The sequence below is a fragment of the Lynx rufus genome, unplaced genomic scaffold (genome assembly GCF_022079265.1).
Source record: "Lynx rufus isolate CCGP_SWC_20201006 ecotype Redwood Valley unplaced genomic scaffold, mLynRuf1.p SCAF_2, whole genome shotgun sequence".
NCBI classification, from domain to species: domain Eukaryota; kingdom Metazoa; phylum Chordata; class Mammalia; order Carnivora; family Felidae; genus Lynx; species Lynx rufus.
The window spans coordinates 190,798,937-190,814,819 of NW_025814834.1; positions in this window are offsets into that span (position 1 = coordinate 190,798,937).

The window sequence follows — 15,883 nt, forward strand, 5'->3', positions numbered from 1 at the left end:
AATTGCTACGGGTTCTTTTGCCTTAATGCTAAGGATGTGTACTTGGGCTGCATTTACTGTGCCCCAGCGAGTCCTGGGCGAACACAAGTGGCTTCTCTGGCTCTCTCAGGATAAAGGGCAGTCCTTGCAAATTCTAGCTCCAGAAGGAAGCCAGGGTTCTTGGTGGGAAGTCTCTAAAGCCAGGAGAAGGAAACAGGACCCAGCAGAAAGCCCTACTTGTTAGCAGATTGGGAGTGTGTCCTCAGAGGCAGACGTTTAGTAACCAACTCACGAACAATGATATATTAGGCCAAAATGTCAGTTTAACTATTTTTAATAAGATTGTTTTTTAACATTGCTGTGAAAGTATTGTGTGCTCGCTGAAAAAATTTTAAGTGACATAGAAAATGTGCATTTCAACTTTTGTTGTCTAAATCATTAACATTTTGGTGTGTATATTTTCAGATCTATGCAATCACATATAATTATGTATAATTATATACATACATATGTGTGTCTGTTTTATACAAATATGTATGGAGAGAGTGAGAGATCGTTTTAAAAACATAAATTAAGGGGCACCTGGGCGGCTCAGTCGTTTGAGCGTCCAACTTTGGCTCAGGTCATGATCTTGCGGTTCGTGAGTTCGAGTCCCCCATCAGGCTCGCTGCTGTCAGCCTGTCAGCGCAGGGCCCGCTTTAGATCCTCTGTCACCCTCTCTCTGCTCCCCCACTTGTGCTCTCTCAAAAATAAATAAACATTAAGAAGTTTTGTAATAAAAAATAAAAATGTAAATTTAAAAAGTTACAGCATTTGAATACACATGTTATAATATATTATCTGTATGAGAATATTACACATATAGGTAATAATATGCTATTCAACTTGAGATTTTTTTAAAGATTTTATTTTTTAAATTTATTTATTTTGAGAGAGAGAGAGAAAGAAAGAGTGCACGCTGAGCCACCTGACTGAGCTACCCAGGAACCTCAAGATTTTATTTGTAAGTAATCTCTATGCTCAACGTGGGGCTCGAACCCACAACCCTGAGGTCAACAGGCACACACTCCACCAACTGAGCCAGCCAGGAGCCCCTCAGCTTGTTTTTTTCCAAAATAGAAAACTAAGGGGCGCCTGGGTGGCTCAGTCATGATCTCACGGTTCGTGAGTTTGAGCCCCGCTTTGGGCTCTGTGCTGACAGCTCAGAGCCTGTAGCTGCTTCAGATTCTGTGTCTCCCTCTCTCTCTGCCCCTCCCCCACTTGTGCTCTGTCTCGCTCTGTCTCTCAAAAATAAAAAATGTAAAAAAAAAATTTTTTTTTAAATAGAAAACTAGGTTGTGGGCCTCTTTCCACATTGGCACAAGTAGATAGGTCTCTCTCATTCTTTATCAGCTATACAATATGGACATACCATAAATTCCTCAATCCTCTGCTGATACATATGCATTTCCAGTCTTTGGTTATTACAAACAATGCTGCAAAGAGCGTCCTGTTCTTTGCTCCCTCTTGCCAGTGTTTCTTTAAAAGAAATTCTCAAAGACAGAGTTAACTAGATCAAAGTCATAATATAAATATAAAGTCTTGATAGAAATTGATGAATTTCTGGGGTACCTGGGTGGCTCAGTCGGTTAAGCATCCAACTCTTGATTTCTGCTCAGGTCATGATCTCACAGTTCGTGAGGTCAAGCCCCGCATCGGACTCTGGGCTGAAAGTGTGGAGGCTGCGGGATTCTCTCTCTCCCTCTTTCTGCCCCTGCCCTGCCTTTCTGTCTCTCAGAATAAGTAAATAAACAAGAACTTAAAAAAAAAAGAAATTGATAAATTTCTCTCCAAAATAATGTGTCCGTTTGCATTTTAGGAGAGGAACTACAGACACTGTGCCTCAACACTGGGTACCCTTTCATTTTTGCCAATCTGATACATGAAAAATATCATCACGTTGTTTTCATTTGGATCAGTGTTTTGTGTGTGTGGATTCAAGCATCACTTCGTGTGGGGTTTTTTTGGCCACTTGAATGTCATTTTCTGTAAACTGTATTTTCTCGTGTTCTGTGCCTATTTTTCTTACTCATCTGTTTCTTTCTCACTTTTCTTCCTTGGTACTTAAAAAATTTTTTTTAATGTCTATTTTATTTTTGAGAGAGACAGAGCGTGAGCAGGACAGGAGCAGAGAGAGGGAGACACAGAATCCCAAGCAGGCTCCAGGCTCTGAGCTGTCAGCACAGAGCCCAACGCGGGGCTTGAACCCACGAACTGTGAGATCATGACCTAAGCCGAAGTCTGATGCCTAGCCAACTGAGCCACCCAGGTGCCCCATCCTTTGTACTTTTAAAAAATTTTGGTTTATAAGAGTTCTTTGAGTATCACCTTCTTAGTCCTCATCAGTCATATGGAAAGGAATCAATTATTTTCTTCAGTTTAGTGTGGCATTTGCTTTGTGTATGCTTTTTCCCCCTATAGAAGTTAAAAAATATTTATGCGGTCAGATCTGTCCATCTTTTTCTTGATAACTTCTGGGATTTGTGTCACGTCGTGGAAAGAATTTCTCTGCTCTGTGATTCCAAAAAACAAATATTCTCTGATAGTTTCTTCTATTATTGTTTCGGTTTTCATTTACACATTTTGGATGCACCTGGAATTTATTTTAGTCTATGCTGTGAGTTAGGGGCACAGCTGGATTTTTTTTTCCCAGATGGTCCATCATTTGCCCTTAAATGTGTAATATCCTGTCACATATGTGAAATGCCACCTTTATCGTGTACCAAATTTCCTATATGTCTAGGTCTGTCTGTGGATTCTATTCCCTTCCATTGATCTCTCCATCAGTTTCTGAGTCAGTTACACACTTTAATTCTTGCAACTTTTAATACGCTCATACTCTCTTCTGAACGCTTTCTCTTCGTAAGACTTCACCAAATCGGCTGGTGAGCTGCACACCTTTTCTCCGGCTGTGTTAGTGTCTTTGGAATGAGGTCAAACTGTCTCTTCCAGGTGGTTCTGCATTTCTTAATGTTCATTCATTCATGAGCATAGGCCATGAAGCAGAGTGGGGCTGTGGTGGGATCAAGAGAGACAGAGGGAGAACACAGACAAGGGCCTTGTCTCAAGGACTGACTTTAGTGATTAACCCTCAAGGCCATTGTGATTTCCATGATTCCTGATTCCCGAATTCCAGGGGCGCTTTGCTGCCAGCCCAGGGATCCTCCTGGAAGCCACGCCCAGACCTGGTTGCTTTTGGATGCACTGAGCCATGGCTCAGCCAATGGTAACAGGGCCATAAAAAGTTGGATTTTAAATAAACCTGGCTTCCTCTCCAACATTGTTAGAGAGACCCTTATCCAGTTCACTCTGTTCCCATCAGATAAGAAAGAGCCAAAGCAGATGGGGTCATTGGGAACTATGGTGTGCCATGAGCTTTTAGAAATGGATTTTTTTGTGGGGGGCAGGGTAGGAGAACAGAAGAAAGAAACTGAGAAGACTGACTTAGTTAGAAATCACCTATCTTTGAATTCTGGTGGTGGAGAAGGCAGCATGCGGTCAATCTAGTCGTGTGACCTTGAACATGCCAGTTAGCATCTCTGGGCTCCATCTCACAGACACTCGGGGCCAATGAACAGGTGCCAGGTTCCTGTGGTTTTATCTGACCCTCCGAACATCTTTTCTGGGTAGCATCGTTACACTCAGTTTATACACAGAAAGCCAAGCCTCAAAAAGGAAATTGACATGCCTGCGGCCAGTCACCCAGAAGGAGCAGAGTTAGGACGCAATGGGGATTGGATTCTGAATCCCTCACCATTTAGGAGACTATCCAACCCCCCTCCCACCCCAGGTCAGGTGCTCTGCTGTGCTACTGGACGTTTCCAAGAAGAGCCGGGAAGAAGGACTTGCCCCATCAGAAATCAGGCCTTCCTCTGAAGCTATATGCTATGAAGGCAGTATGGTACTGCATGGGGACAGACGGGCCCGTAAGAAGGAATAGAGAGACCCAGAGCCACACCCACACATATATGGGACTTCGGGATAAAGCAGACATGGCACATCATGGTGAATAAAGAAAGAGGGTACAGTAAATGGAGCCTGGAAAAAATTACTTCACAGCATATAAAGAGATAGCTTTATGTGGATTAAGGGCCTACACTTCAAAAAGAAGACTTTAAAACTCTCAGTAGAAATAGAGGCAAATATCTTTTAGAGTTTGGGGTAGAGAAAGATTTCTGAAATAAGGCCCCAGAAACATTTACCAAAAAATAGAAGATTGGAAAACTTGACTGTCTTAAAGTTAAGAACTTAGGGGTGCCTGGGTGGCTCAGGCGGTTGAGCGTGTGACTTCGGCTCAGGTCATGATCTCATGGTTCATAAGTTTGGGCCCTGCGTAGGGCTCTGTGCTGACAGCTCCGAGGCTGGAGCCTGCTTCGGATTCTGTCTCCCTCTCTCTCTGCCCCTCCCTCACTCGTGCTCTGTCTCTCTCTGCCTCAACAATAAAGAAAACTAATAAAACAAGTAAATTTAAAAAAAAAGTTAAGAACTTAGAAAGGAAAGCCATCTTAAGGGAAGTGAAAAGCAAGTTATGAGATAGGACAAAACAACCTAAGCCACAAGGCAATAGTATGAAGAATACATAAAGAACTACATGGGGCGCCTGGGTGGCGCAGTCGGTTAAGCGCCCGACTTCAGCCAGGTCACGATCTCGCGGTCCGTGAGTTCGAGCCCCGCGTCAGGCTCTGGGCTGATGGCTCGGAGCCTGGAGCCTGTTTCCGATTCTGTGTCTCCCTCTCTCTCTGCCCCTCCCCCGTTCATGCTCTGTCTCTCTCTGTCCCAAAATAAATAAAAAACGTTGAAAAAAAAAAAAAAAAGAACTACAAATCAAGAGCACCCGGGTACCTCAGGTGGTTAAGTGACCAACTTGTGCTTTCGGCTTAGATCATGATCTTGTGGTTTGTGGGTTCCAGCCTTGCATCGGGCTCCGCACTGACAGTGTAGAACCCGCTTGAGATTCTCTCTCTCTCTCCCTCTCTCGCTGCCCCTCCCTACTCGCTCTCTCTCACTCTTTCAAAATAAAATTTAAAAATTAGAAAAAAAAAAAGAACTACAAATCAGTAAGAAAAACAACACAATAACAACAACCAAGAAAAGAGGACAAAGACTATAAGCAAGATGTTTCAGAGAGGAAGAAACACAGATAGCCAGTGTGAAGAGATGCCAAACATTGTTAGGGATCAGGAAAATGCAAATCAAAGCCTCAGCAAAACACCATTTTACATCCCTTCGATTTGTAGTCGTTAAAAGTCTGATAATCCCGGGTGTGGGAAGGGGTGTGGATCCCTAGGACCTTCTGCACATTGTTGGCAGGCATGTAAACCGGTGAAACCACTGTGGAAAAGTCTGGCATCATCTTCTGAAGCTGAGCATTTACAGAGCTTATGACCCAGCAACTTTACCCGTATATCTATGTAGTAAAGCCTGGAAACCATCTGGGATCAATGGCATTACTTATTCATAATCGTTCATCCCTTCTTCACCCTTGCCAGGTCTCCCTGTTGGCAAAGATTCTTTCCCAGTAGAGCTACAGCCGACCCTCAGCCTCCCAGAATGAGAACTTCTTAGTGCTATGAGCCATTGAAATATTCCAGTTTTTTGTTCCTGTGGGAAATGCTGGGAAATGTCCATTTCAAATGCCCATCAATGGAAGAGTGGTGAATGAAGTGTGAAATGCTCACACACGATATACAAGAGACAGCAGTCAAAATAAATGAGCTCCAGGGACATTCTTAAATATAAATTAATCTTACCAATTTGACATTCAGCAAGAAAAGTAAATCTCAAAAGATTATATGCAATATAATAGCCTTTCGTAAAGTTAAAAACGACTAATATGAAAAGGATTCTAGGGGCGCCTGGGTGGCTCAGTTGGTTAAGCATCTGACTCCTGGTTTTGGAGTCATGGTCACGTCATGGTCCCACAGTTCGTGAGATCAAGCTCCATGTTGGGCACTGCTCCCTCTCTATCTACCCCTCCCCTGCTCTCTCTCTCTCAAAATAAATGAATAAATATTAAAAAATGATTCGTTAGGGGTGCCTGCGTGGCTCAGTCGGTTGAGTGTCCTCCTTCGGCTTAGGTTGTGATCTCGCAGTCAGTGAGTTCGAGCCCCCTGTCAGGCTCTGTGCTGACAGATCAGAGCCTGGAGTCTGCTTCAGACTGGAGTCTGCTTCAGACTCTGGGTCTCCCTCTCTCTCTGCCCCTCCCCCGCTCACGCTCTGTTCTCAAAAATGAATAAACGTTAAAAAATTTTTTTAATGATTTTTTAAAGGAACATATATAGTTGCAATAAATTATGATACGAAAAAGGAAAACAAGGAATGACGAGCACAGGATCCAGAGCGATTGGTACCTCACTAGGGGGAGTAGGGCCGGGTTATCCATTGCGCATAGTGGACTCGGTGCCTTAAGTCCATAATATTTGTAGCACCCGTTGAAATGTTTAAATTTCCTTTAAAAAAATTTTTTTTTCAACGTTTATTTATTTTTGGGACAGAGAGAGACAGAGCATGAACGGGCAAGGGGCAGAGAGAAAGGGAGACACAGAATCGGAAACAGGCTCCAGGCTCCGAGCCATCAGCCCAGAGCCCGACGTGGGGCTCGAACTCACGGACCGCGAGATCGTGACCTGGCTGAAGTCGGACGCTTAACCGACTGCGCCACCCAGGCGCCCCTAAATTTCCTTTAAATCAGAAGCAAAGGTCAAAGCATAATGTATAATATAAATATATTCTTTATATCAATGCAGTTATATAATAAACGTGTGTGTGTGTGTGTGTGTGTGTGTGTGTGTGTGTGTGTAGGAAGAGGCCCACAAAGGCAGAAGCATCCAGCTCCATGAAAGTCAAAACGTGGTACTGGGTCAGACAGAGGATGGGATGAGGGAATTTATGCTACTCGTAGAGTATAGCCAAAATTCTGGCTTTGGTTTTGGGTAACATGTGATGTTACTAAAAACAACTAAACCAAGCGTAATATACATGGACAAACATTAACGGTGTATCACAAGCCAAGGGTTAGGATCATTTATTTCTGTCACCTAGGATCCCCTTGAAAAACAGTTAGCAAAGACACTAAATGTTGGATTTGTAAACACCTTTCAAATAAAAATTTTTCAAGGTTTTTACTCAGAGATTTGAGCTTGCTTCTGTGAACATAAATTTTTAGATCAGATTTTGTATTTGCAACAGCTACACAAAATTCCCAATTGAAACTTTTAAAAATATTTTTAATGTTTATTTATTTTTGAGGGGGGGGGTAAGGGAGGGACAGAGAGAGAGAGACACACACACACAGAACCTAAAGCAGGCTCCAGGCTCCCAGCTGTCAGCACAGAGCCCGACGTGGGCTTTGACCTCACAAACCGTGAGATCATGACCTGAGCCAAAGTCAGATGCTTAACTGACTGAGCTACCCATGAGCGACCCCATCGAAAAATTTAAATATAGTTACCTCTACAAGTTACTATCACCACTTTTTTTTGCCAGCATTTAAGGACTTATGACAATTGAAATTTTATTTAAAGAATCTAACAGCCCTTCCTTTTCTGTCATTGATGAATGAAATGGATTAAAATGATGTAAATGGACTTTGAATTCAATAGGACTGTGGTATCGAGGATTTTAAAGGACTAATGAAGCCCTTACTTGCAGAATGTTGGAATGTTACTTGCATTGTTACAGCGGTCACCCTGCAGCTACTCTGGGCACCATCAAAAGAACACAGCCACCAGGGAGAGGTCCAAGTTTTTTGGAAGCCTGAGGTCTGCACATTTTGGGGAGAGGAGCTCTTTCAGATAAAGATTATGAAACGACAAGTGTAAAATGAGTCTGAATAGGAGATTGCATTATTGGGCCCAATTCTTCACCTCTCCTTGTGTATACATTTCTGCCTTGTGACTTTGCAGGTCTGGCCACTAAAGGGGCAGAATATATTTCCATGGTTCTTGACACTGGACTTGGCCACATGACTTGCTTTGACCAATGGAGTGGGGTGGAAGTGACAGCATGCCATTTCTAAGGCCGCTTTGCTTGCCATCATCACAAGAAGGACATTTCTCGGTTAGCACACTGGTCCCAGGTGGAAGCTGAGACCCTTGGAGCTGAGCCGTCCCCCTGAGCCTGTCACAGATCATCTGACCACAGCTGCTCTAGCCTAGAGCTGAAGGGCCCCAGCAGATCTGCAGACCTACGTAAATACATAATTATAGTTGCAAGCCACTGAGTTTGGGGGCATTATGGCAGGATGACAGCAATAGCTAATGAATTTAAGTGTAAGAAGATGTATTCATAATGAGAGAATAAATCACAACAGATTATCAAATTTTAACAGCTGACCGATAGCTCAAAAGTCTCAGAATCCAGAAAAGTACGCAATATTATTTTAAATTGCCCATCTGACATTCCTTTACTATTTCCTACATTTGGGGCTGCATTTTCTTTGGTTGCCCCTTCACACTCACGACAGCGATTTTGTATGTCTGTGTTTCCATACCAAGAAGAAAGAGACGATTCAGCTTTCTCCCTCCAGCACGGTGTATTCTCCAGCATGGACGAAAAATGGTGTTGATAATTCAGGAAAGTTTCTTCCCGTTTCACAAATAGCCACGTTGTGTAAATTTTCAGGATTGTTCTCAAACTCAGGAAAACTTCTGTCAAGTTTCTTTCAGGACACCTGAAGGCTTCTTGTGCAAGCGTCTAATCCTAAGTCCTCTGTTCATTGATGACACTCATTACTGTTTGCCATCCATGTCCTTTCATAGGGGCACAACACACCCTTTATTTATTTTTTTAAAAAATTTTTAAGGCTTCTTTATTTTTGAAAGAGAGACAGAGTGCGAGCGGGAGAGGGGCAGAGAGAGAGGGAGACACAGAATCCGAAACAGGCTCCGGGCTCTGAGCTGTCAGCACAGAGCCCGACGCGGGGCTCGAACTCACGGACCATGAGATCATGACCTGAGCCAAAGTCGGCGGCTTAACCGACTGAGCCACCCAGGTGCCCCAATGTTTCTTTATTTTTGAAATAGAGAGTGCGAGCGGGGGAGGGGCAGAGAGAGGGGGAGGGGCAGAGAGAGGGGGAGGGGCAGAGAGAGGGGGAGACACAGAATCCGAGGCAGGCTCCGGGCTCTGAGTTGTCAGCACGGAGCCGGACTTGGGGCTCGAACCCACGAACTGCGAGACCATGACCTGAGCTGAAGTCAGATGCTTAACCGACTGAGCCACCCAGGTGCCCCAACACCTTTTAGGTTCTCCCAGTCAGTTCAGTAATTTGCATCAAGCTTACAAAAAAATCGAATTTTTTTTCTCATATCGTGTCCATGTGATCCACTCCTTCATGTTAAGTGGATCATGAAAGATTCCGGGAGCCTCTGCACACCTGCTTTTCACACTGACCCATCCCTCTTAGGGATGGGTACTGCTTTGGGAATGATCTGAAATTTTTTGGTTACAATTTTCTTCATTGATTTCATTGTTCATTTTTAAGGCTTTTACTTCATATTCTACTAAGTTTTCATATTTGCATCAGTTATTTAATATTTATGTCCGTTATTTAATATGCTTGCCAGTTATCTAATAATATATATTTAAAGATGACAAAAAACAAGAAGGTACCCTTACATAGACTTCCAAATCAGCAATCTGTGATTTCTCAGTGGTTTTTTTTTTTGTTTTTTGTTTTTTTAAACGTTTTTTATTTATTTTTGGGACAGAGCATGAACGGGGGAGGAGCAGAGAGAGAGGGAGACACAGAATCGGAAACAGGCTCCAGGCTCTGGGCCATCAGCCCAGAGCCCGACGCGGGGCTCGAACCCACGGACCGTGAGATCGTGACCTGGCTGAAGTCGGACGCTTAACCGACTGCGCCACCCAGGCGCCCCTCTCAGTGGTTTTATTGAAACTCAGATGCCTCTCCTTCAGACAGACTCAAACGCCTCTCCCCTCGACTCAGAGAGCCTTTCTTGTCACTTTCCAGTCTGGGACCCTCCTTTCTTTTCCTTTGTAGCAGTTGACCTGAGATTCGTTACACGCTGATGTGTTTATCAGGTGTCTCCTCTGGCAGAAGCTAAGGGAGTTTTGGATCCTTTAAATGCCTCAGCCCTAGAACATTGATAGAAAAATAAACAACAAATGTTTGTGGAGTGAATGAGTGAGTGAGTGAGTGAGTGAGTGAGTGAAATCACGTAAGTGACGCCAGAGCATGTCTGCACTGTGGTTCCTGTCCAGATTCTCCACCCATTTCCAGGGCTGGTAAGAGCCCCAGTCTACTGGGAGCTGCTGTGGGCCGAAACCCCAGCCAAGCTCCCCAGGCACATCTCTCTACTCAAACAACCTCCATCTGCAGCCTATTTTCCATGAAACAAAGGAACAGACTCCCCAACCCAAAGTCTCTTCTCAGCCTATGATTACTTCCCCTACCTTTATATCGTTCATACGCCACGATTTGGCTCGACGTATTCTTTTTACTCCCCTTAAACTATTAACCCCATAGCGCCCGCCAGCTCAGACTGGGGTCATCACGTCCCTCCGCATGTGAGCGGGACCATTTTCCCTTCAGGTGCTCGGATGGAGAATCTACACGCATCGGCGCCTCGTCTCTCTGCCCCTGCTCCCAGTCTGATGGGGCGCGCCTTCTCGACCGCTCTCTGATCTCCGAACCGCTCACTAACACATGCATCTCTTTCCCCACAGCCTACACCCCAACATAAGCACCAGAGACTAGTCTCCCACTGGGGTTCTCCACCAGTCTCTGGAACGGTTTGTTACGATCACCGCCCTAATCAAAACCCCCAAAGGCTTCCCAACCTCCGCGGATGAAGCCGCAAGGCCCACGTGACCCGCCCCACCCTGCACACTCACCTCTACCTCTGCCCCCCTGTTCTCTGCGCTTCCATCGCTCTGCCCTCCTCTGAGTCCCTCCAAAATGCCGAGCTCCCTCCTGCGGCTTTGCACATGCTCTTCCCTCTGCGTGCAACACCCTTCAATTCCCGCTTGGCCTGGCGTCTCCTGCGCTTCCTCGGTCTTGGCTTTAGATGTCATATCCCGTGAGATGTGACCTATCCTTGACCCTCCGGACAAGTCCGGGCCATCTGTTTCATACCCCCATTGTGCACTTTCCTTTTCCTTCCTGATACATCTCAGAAAAAGGTAGTTATTTGTATAATTAGTTTTTCAGTGTCTGTCTTCCCTGAAGACAGCAATCTCTGCAAGGCAAAAAAAAAACCTTGTATTACAATAATAGCCAACGTGCGTACAGGCCTTACTATGTGCTGGGTAATATTCTAAGCACTTTGCCTTTATCATCTCATTCAATCCTCACAGTAACCCCCTTGAGATAGATCTATATCTTTCCTGTTTGAAGAGTGAGGAAACTGAAACCCAGAGAGGTCCAGGAACCTGCCCAGGATGCACAGCTAAAACTGGTGGAACCAGGATTGGAACCCAAGCTGTCTGTTCCAGAGTCCTTGATTATTTCCCACTTCCCTTACTGCCTTCCATGTCTGTCTTGTTTCCCATTATATCCCCAACACTCAGCAGAAGATGCATAACAGGTGTTTCATACATACTGACCGAATGTATGAATAAACACGCACCTGCCGAGCACCTACTAAATGCAAAGCACTATGGAGAAATTAAAAATATGGGTCTTACCCTCCTGGAGCTTTAACTCTAAGAGCATGAGGAAAAGAGAAATTTTTCTTGACGGGAGCATACAAAAGAGGTTCTCAGAGGAGGTGTTTTTGATGTTTCTCCAAGAACAGAGGACAGATAAGAGGACGGAAATGGGCTGGAGGGCAGAGGAAAGGGGAGCAGGGAGGCAGACACTGGGGTGTTGGGGGTGGAACGCAAGCAGCCTGGGAGGGGCGCCTGCATGCTGGGGTGAGAGGGCTAGAGCAGCAGAGGCACACACACCGAGCTGAGGCCCAGAGGAGGGCCTCACCCTACCAGACAGAGGAGAGGGCTCCAATGTGGGCCTCCAGGGATTAGTCCATTTTGCTGGGGAGGAAGCCTTTGTGGGAAAGCACGACCAACCTATGCAGAGTGTACAGGCAGGAAACTGCAAAGGGTGTTCCGGAAACACAAGCATGTTCTGTGGGATATTAATAGGGTTTCACAGTCAAACTCATTTGGAAAATTCTGGATTGAACAAGGTTAAACAGATTTCTTTCCTGAAGGCTTTCTCAGAACCCTTAGTATACGAAAGTGCATTGCGTCTACAAGACAGGGATACCATCTCCAAAAATGGCTGTAGACTCGTTTATTATTAACCTGAGTGTTACAAAGAGGGACGCCTGGATGGTTCAGTCAGTTGAGCATCTGACTTCGGCTCAGGTCATGATCTCATAGTTTGTGGGTTCGAGCCCCATGTGGGGCTTCGTTCTGACAATGCAGAGCCTGCCTGGGATTCTTTCTCTCTCCCCCTCTCTCTCTGCCCCTCCCCTGTTCGTACTCTGTCTCTCCATACCTTTCTCTCTGTCTCCAAAAACAAAAAAACAAAAAACTTAGAGAGATGGCAGAAAAAGGGGCAGGTAAAATAGCCTGGGGTGGGGGCACCTGGGTGGCTCAGTCGGTTAAGTGTCTGACTTCATCAGCTCAGGTCATGATCTCACAGCTCGTGAGTTCGAGCCGCATGTTGGGCTCTGTGCTGACAGCTCAGAACCTGGCACCTACTTTGGATTCTGTGACTCCCTTTCTCTCTCTCTGCCCCTCCCCCACTCATTCTCTCCCTCTCTCTCTCTCTCTCTCTCTCTTTCTCTCTCTCTCAAAAATAAGAAACACTTAAAAATATAATTTAAAATATCCTGGGGTGTCCCAAATTTTGACCTCAGCTAGAGGCTGTTGGAAGAGTAAAGGACTGTTTAGCAGGGAGGGGCCCTGACCACGGCTGGGGGGTAGGAGGCCATCTCTGCGGCTCACATGGGTAACGGATATGAGGAAAGAGAGAAACTAACATTTATTGTCCACTTACGCATCTGGCCACTGTGTTCGTGCTTTACATATACACATGTATTTGGTCTTCTTTCTAACTCTGCAAAGCTGTGTGCTGTTTTCCCTGCTTGAAAATTGAGGAAACTGAGGCTCAGAGAGGCGATGACTAACATTTGTTAAGTATGTAATATGCTCTAGGAACATTTCTGAGTGGTTTATAGACCACAGCTATTATGGACCAGAGCCAGGACTTGAACCCAGACTATCTGACTCCATGGCCATGCTAACCACTCCATATTTTGTTCTGGATGTTCAGTATAAATCTTCGTACATTAAACTGTGAGATGCCAGGGGTCATGAGCCATGGCTTCCGCAGGAACCAGGAGCCAGCTCAGGCCTAACCCTATGTGGGTTTCAACAAATTCATCCATTCGTTTGCTCATTCATTCATTCATTCATTCAACAAGTATCTATTGAGCAGCTTTGATATGCCAGGCACTGTTCCAGGAGCTGGGGATAAAGCAATGGAAAAGGGAGAAAAGACCCCTGTTCCCAGGGCAACTACGTTCTAGTGGGGATCCAGACACTAAACAAAGACAAAAATGCGCATGCAAGAAAAACATCAGCCAGTAATTCATGCAAAGAAGTAAAAGAGGGTTCTATGGCAAGCAGTTGACTGGTTGTTAACAGCCTTCTAAGGAGTTGACATATTAACCCAGTCCCGAATGATAAGAGGAAACCAGCCATCTGAACATCAGGGGTAGAGCATCTAGACAAAAGAAACAGCAAATGCAAAGACCCTCACAGGGGAATCAACTGAGCATGTTTGGGGAACAGAGGGAAACCCAGTGCAGCTGGAGTATCGGTTAGTGAAGGGAGACAGTGAGGAAGGGACCACATCTTGGAAGCTTCATCAGCCAGAGGAAGAGTTTTATTATTATTATTTTTATCTCAAGGTACATTTTTTATTTATCTTTGTACTTTCCCCTCACTGATTTAAGTAGCCAACACAATATTTTTATAACATAGGTACACAGTGAATGTTTATTGAATGAACTGAAATAAGCAAAATCCCAAAGGCCTGGTTTGGTGCTAAAATTATCTTCTTTTTTTTTTTTTTTTACTTGTTTTATTTTTTATTTTTTTTAAATTAACATCCAAATTAGTTAGCATATAGGGCAACAATGATTTCAGGAGTAGATTCCTTAGTGCCCCTTACCCAGTTAGCCCATCCCCCCTCCCACAACCCCTCCAGTAATCCTCAGTTTGTTCTCCATAGAGTTGTATTATTTTTTATAATTTATTATTTGTTTCAAAATATGATAGAAGCAGCTGGAGAGTTCTAAACAGGGAAATGGCATGATCTGACTTTTTAAAGTTAATAGCCTTTATTATTTTTTTTTACATTTATTTATTTTTTTTAATTTTTTTTCAACGTTTTTTATTTATTTTTGGGACAGAGAGAGACAGAGCATGAACGGGGGAGGGGCAGAGAGAGAGGGAGACACAGAATCGGAAACAGGCTCCAGGCTCTGAGCCATCAGCCCAGAGCCTGACGCGGGGCTCGAACTCCCGGACCGCGAGATCGTGACCTGGCTGAAGTCGGACGCTTAACCGACTGCGCCACCCAGGCGCCCCACATTTATTTATTTTGAGAGAGACAGAGACAGCACAAGCGGGGGGGGGGGGGGGGGTGGGAGGTGGGAAACAGAGAGAGAGAGAGAATCCCAAGCAGGCTCCATGCTGGCAGCTGCAGGGCCCGATGCAGGGCTCGAACCAGCGAACTGTGAGATCATGATCTGAGCTGAAACCAAGAGTCAGACACAACCGACTGAGCCAGCCAGGTGCCCTTAGGCTTTATTTTTTAAGGTAGTTCTAGGTTCTAGGTTTAGAGTAGTTTTTTTTTTTTAAACATTATTTTTGAGGGAGAGAGAGCATGTGCGCGTGCATACACACACACACACACACACGCGCGCGCGTGCGCGCGAGCGGGGGAGGGACAGAGAAAGAAGGAGAGACAGAATTCCAAGTAGGCTCCATACTGTGAGTGCAGAGCCCACGAACCATGAGATCATGACCTGAGCAGAGGTCAAGAGTTGGACACGTAACTGACTGCACCACCCAGGCACTTAAAAACTTAAGGGGAAAGTACAGAGAATTCCCATATACCCTTGTACCCCCAACACACACACACATACACACACATACACAATTTCCCCTATTATTAACACCATGCATTCGTGTGAAACATTCGATACAATTAATGAGCCAATATTAATCCATTATTATTAATTGAAGTCCACAGTTTACATTAAAGTTTACTCTGTGCTCTACAAATGTGGTAATGAATGACAGCTTTCCACCATTACAATATCATATAGAATAATTTCACCGCCCAAAAAACTCACCTGTGCTCCACCTGTTCATCCTTCCCTCCCTATGAAAACCCTGGAAACCGGGGCGCCTGGGTGGCGCAGTCGGTTAAGCGTCCGACTTCAGCCAGGTCACGATCTCGCGGTCCGGGAGTTCGAGCCCCGCGTCAGGCTCTGGGCTGATGGCTCGGAGCCTGGAGCCTGTTTCCGATTCTGTGTCTCCCTCTCTCTCTGCCCCTCCCCCGTTCATGCTCTGTCTCTCTCTGTCCCAAAAAAATAAATAAACGTTGAAAAAAAAAATTTTAAAAAAAAAGAAAACCCTGGAAACCACTGATCTTTTTACTGTCTCCACAGTTCTGTCTTTTCCAGAATGTCATGTAGTTAGAATCATACACATGTAACCCTTTCAGACTGGCTTCTTTCACTTGATCTGACTTTTTAAGAGATCACGTTGGCTGCTTTGTAGAGAATAGATTGAAAGGGGACAATATGACAGCAGGCAGGCCAGTCAGAAGGCGAAGCAGTTGTCTGGGGCTCAGACAAGCGGGTGGCCAGGTTGGTGGGGGAGA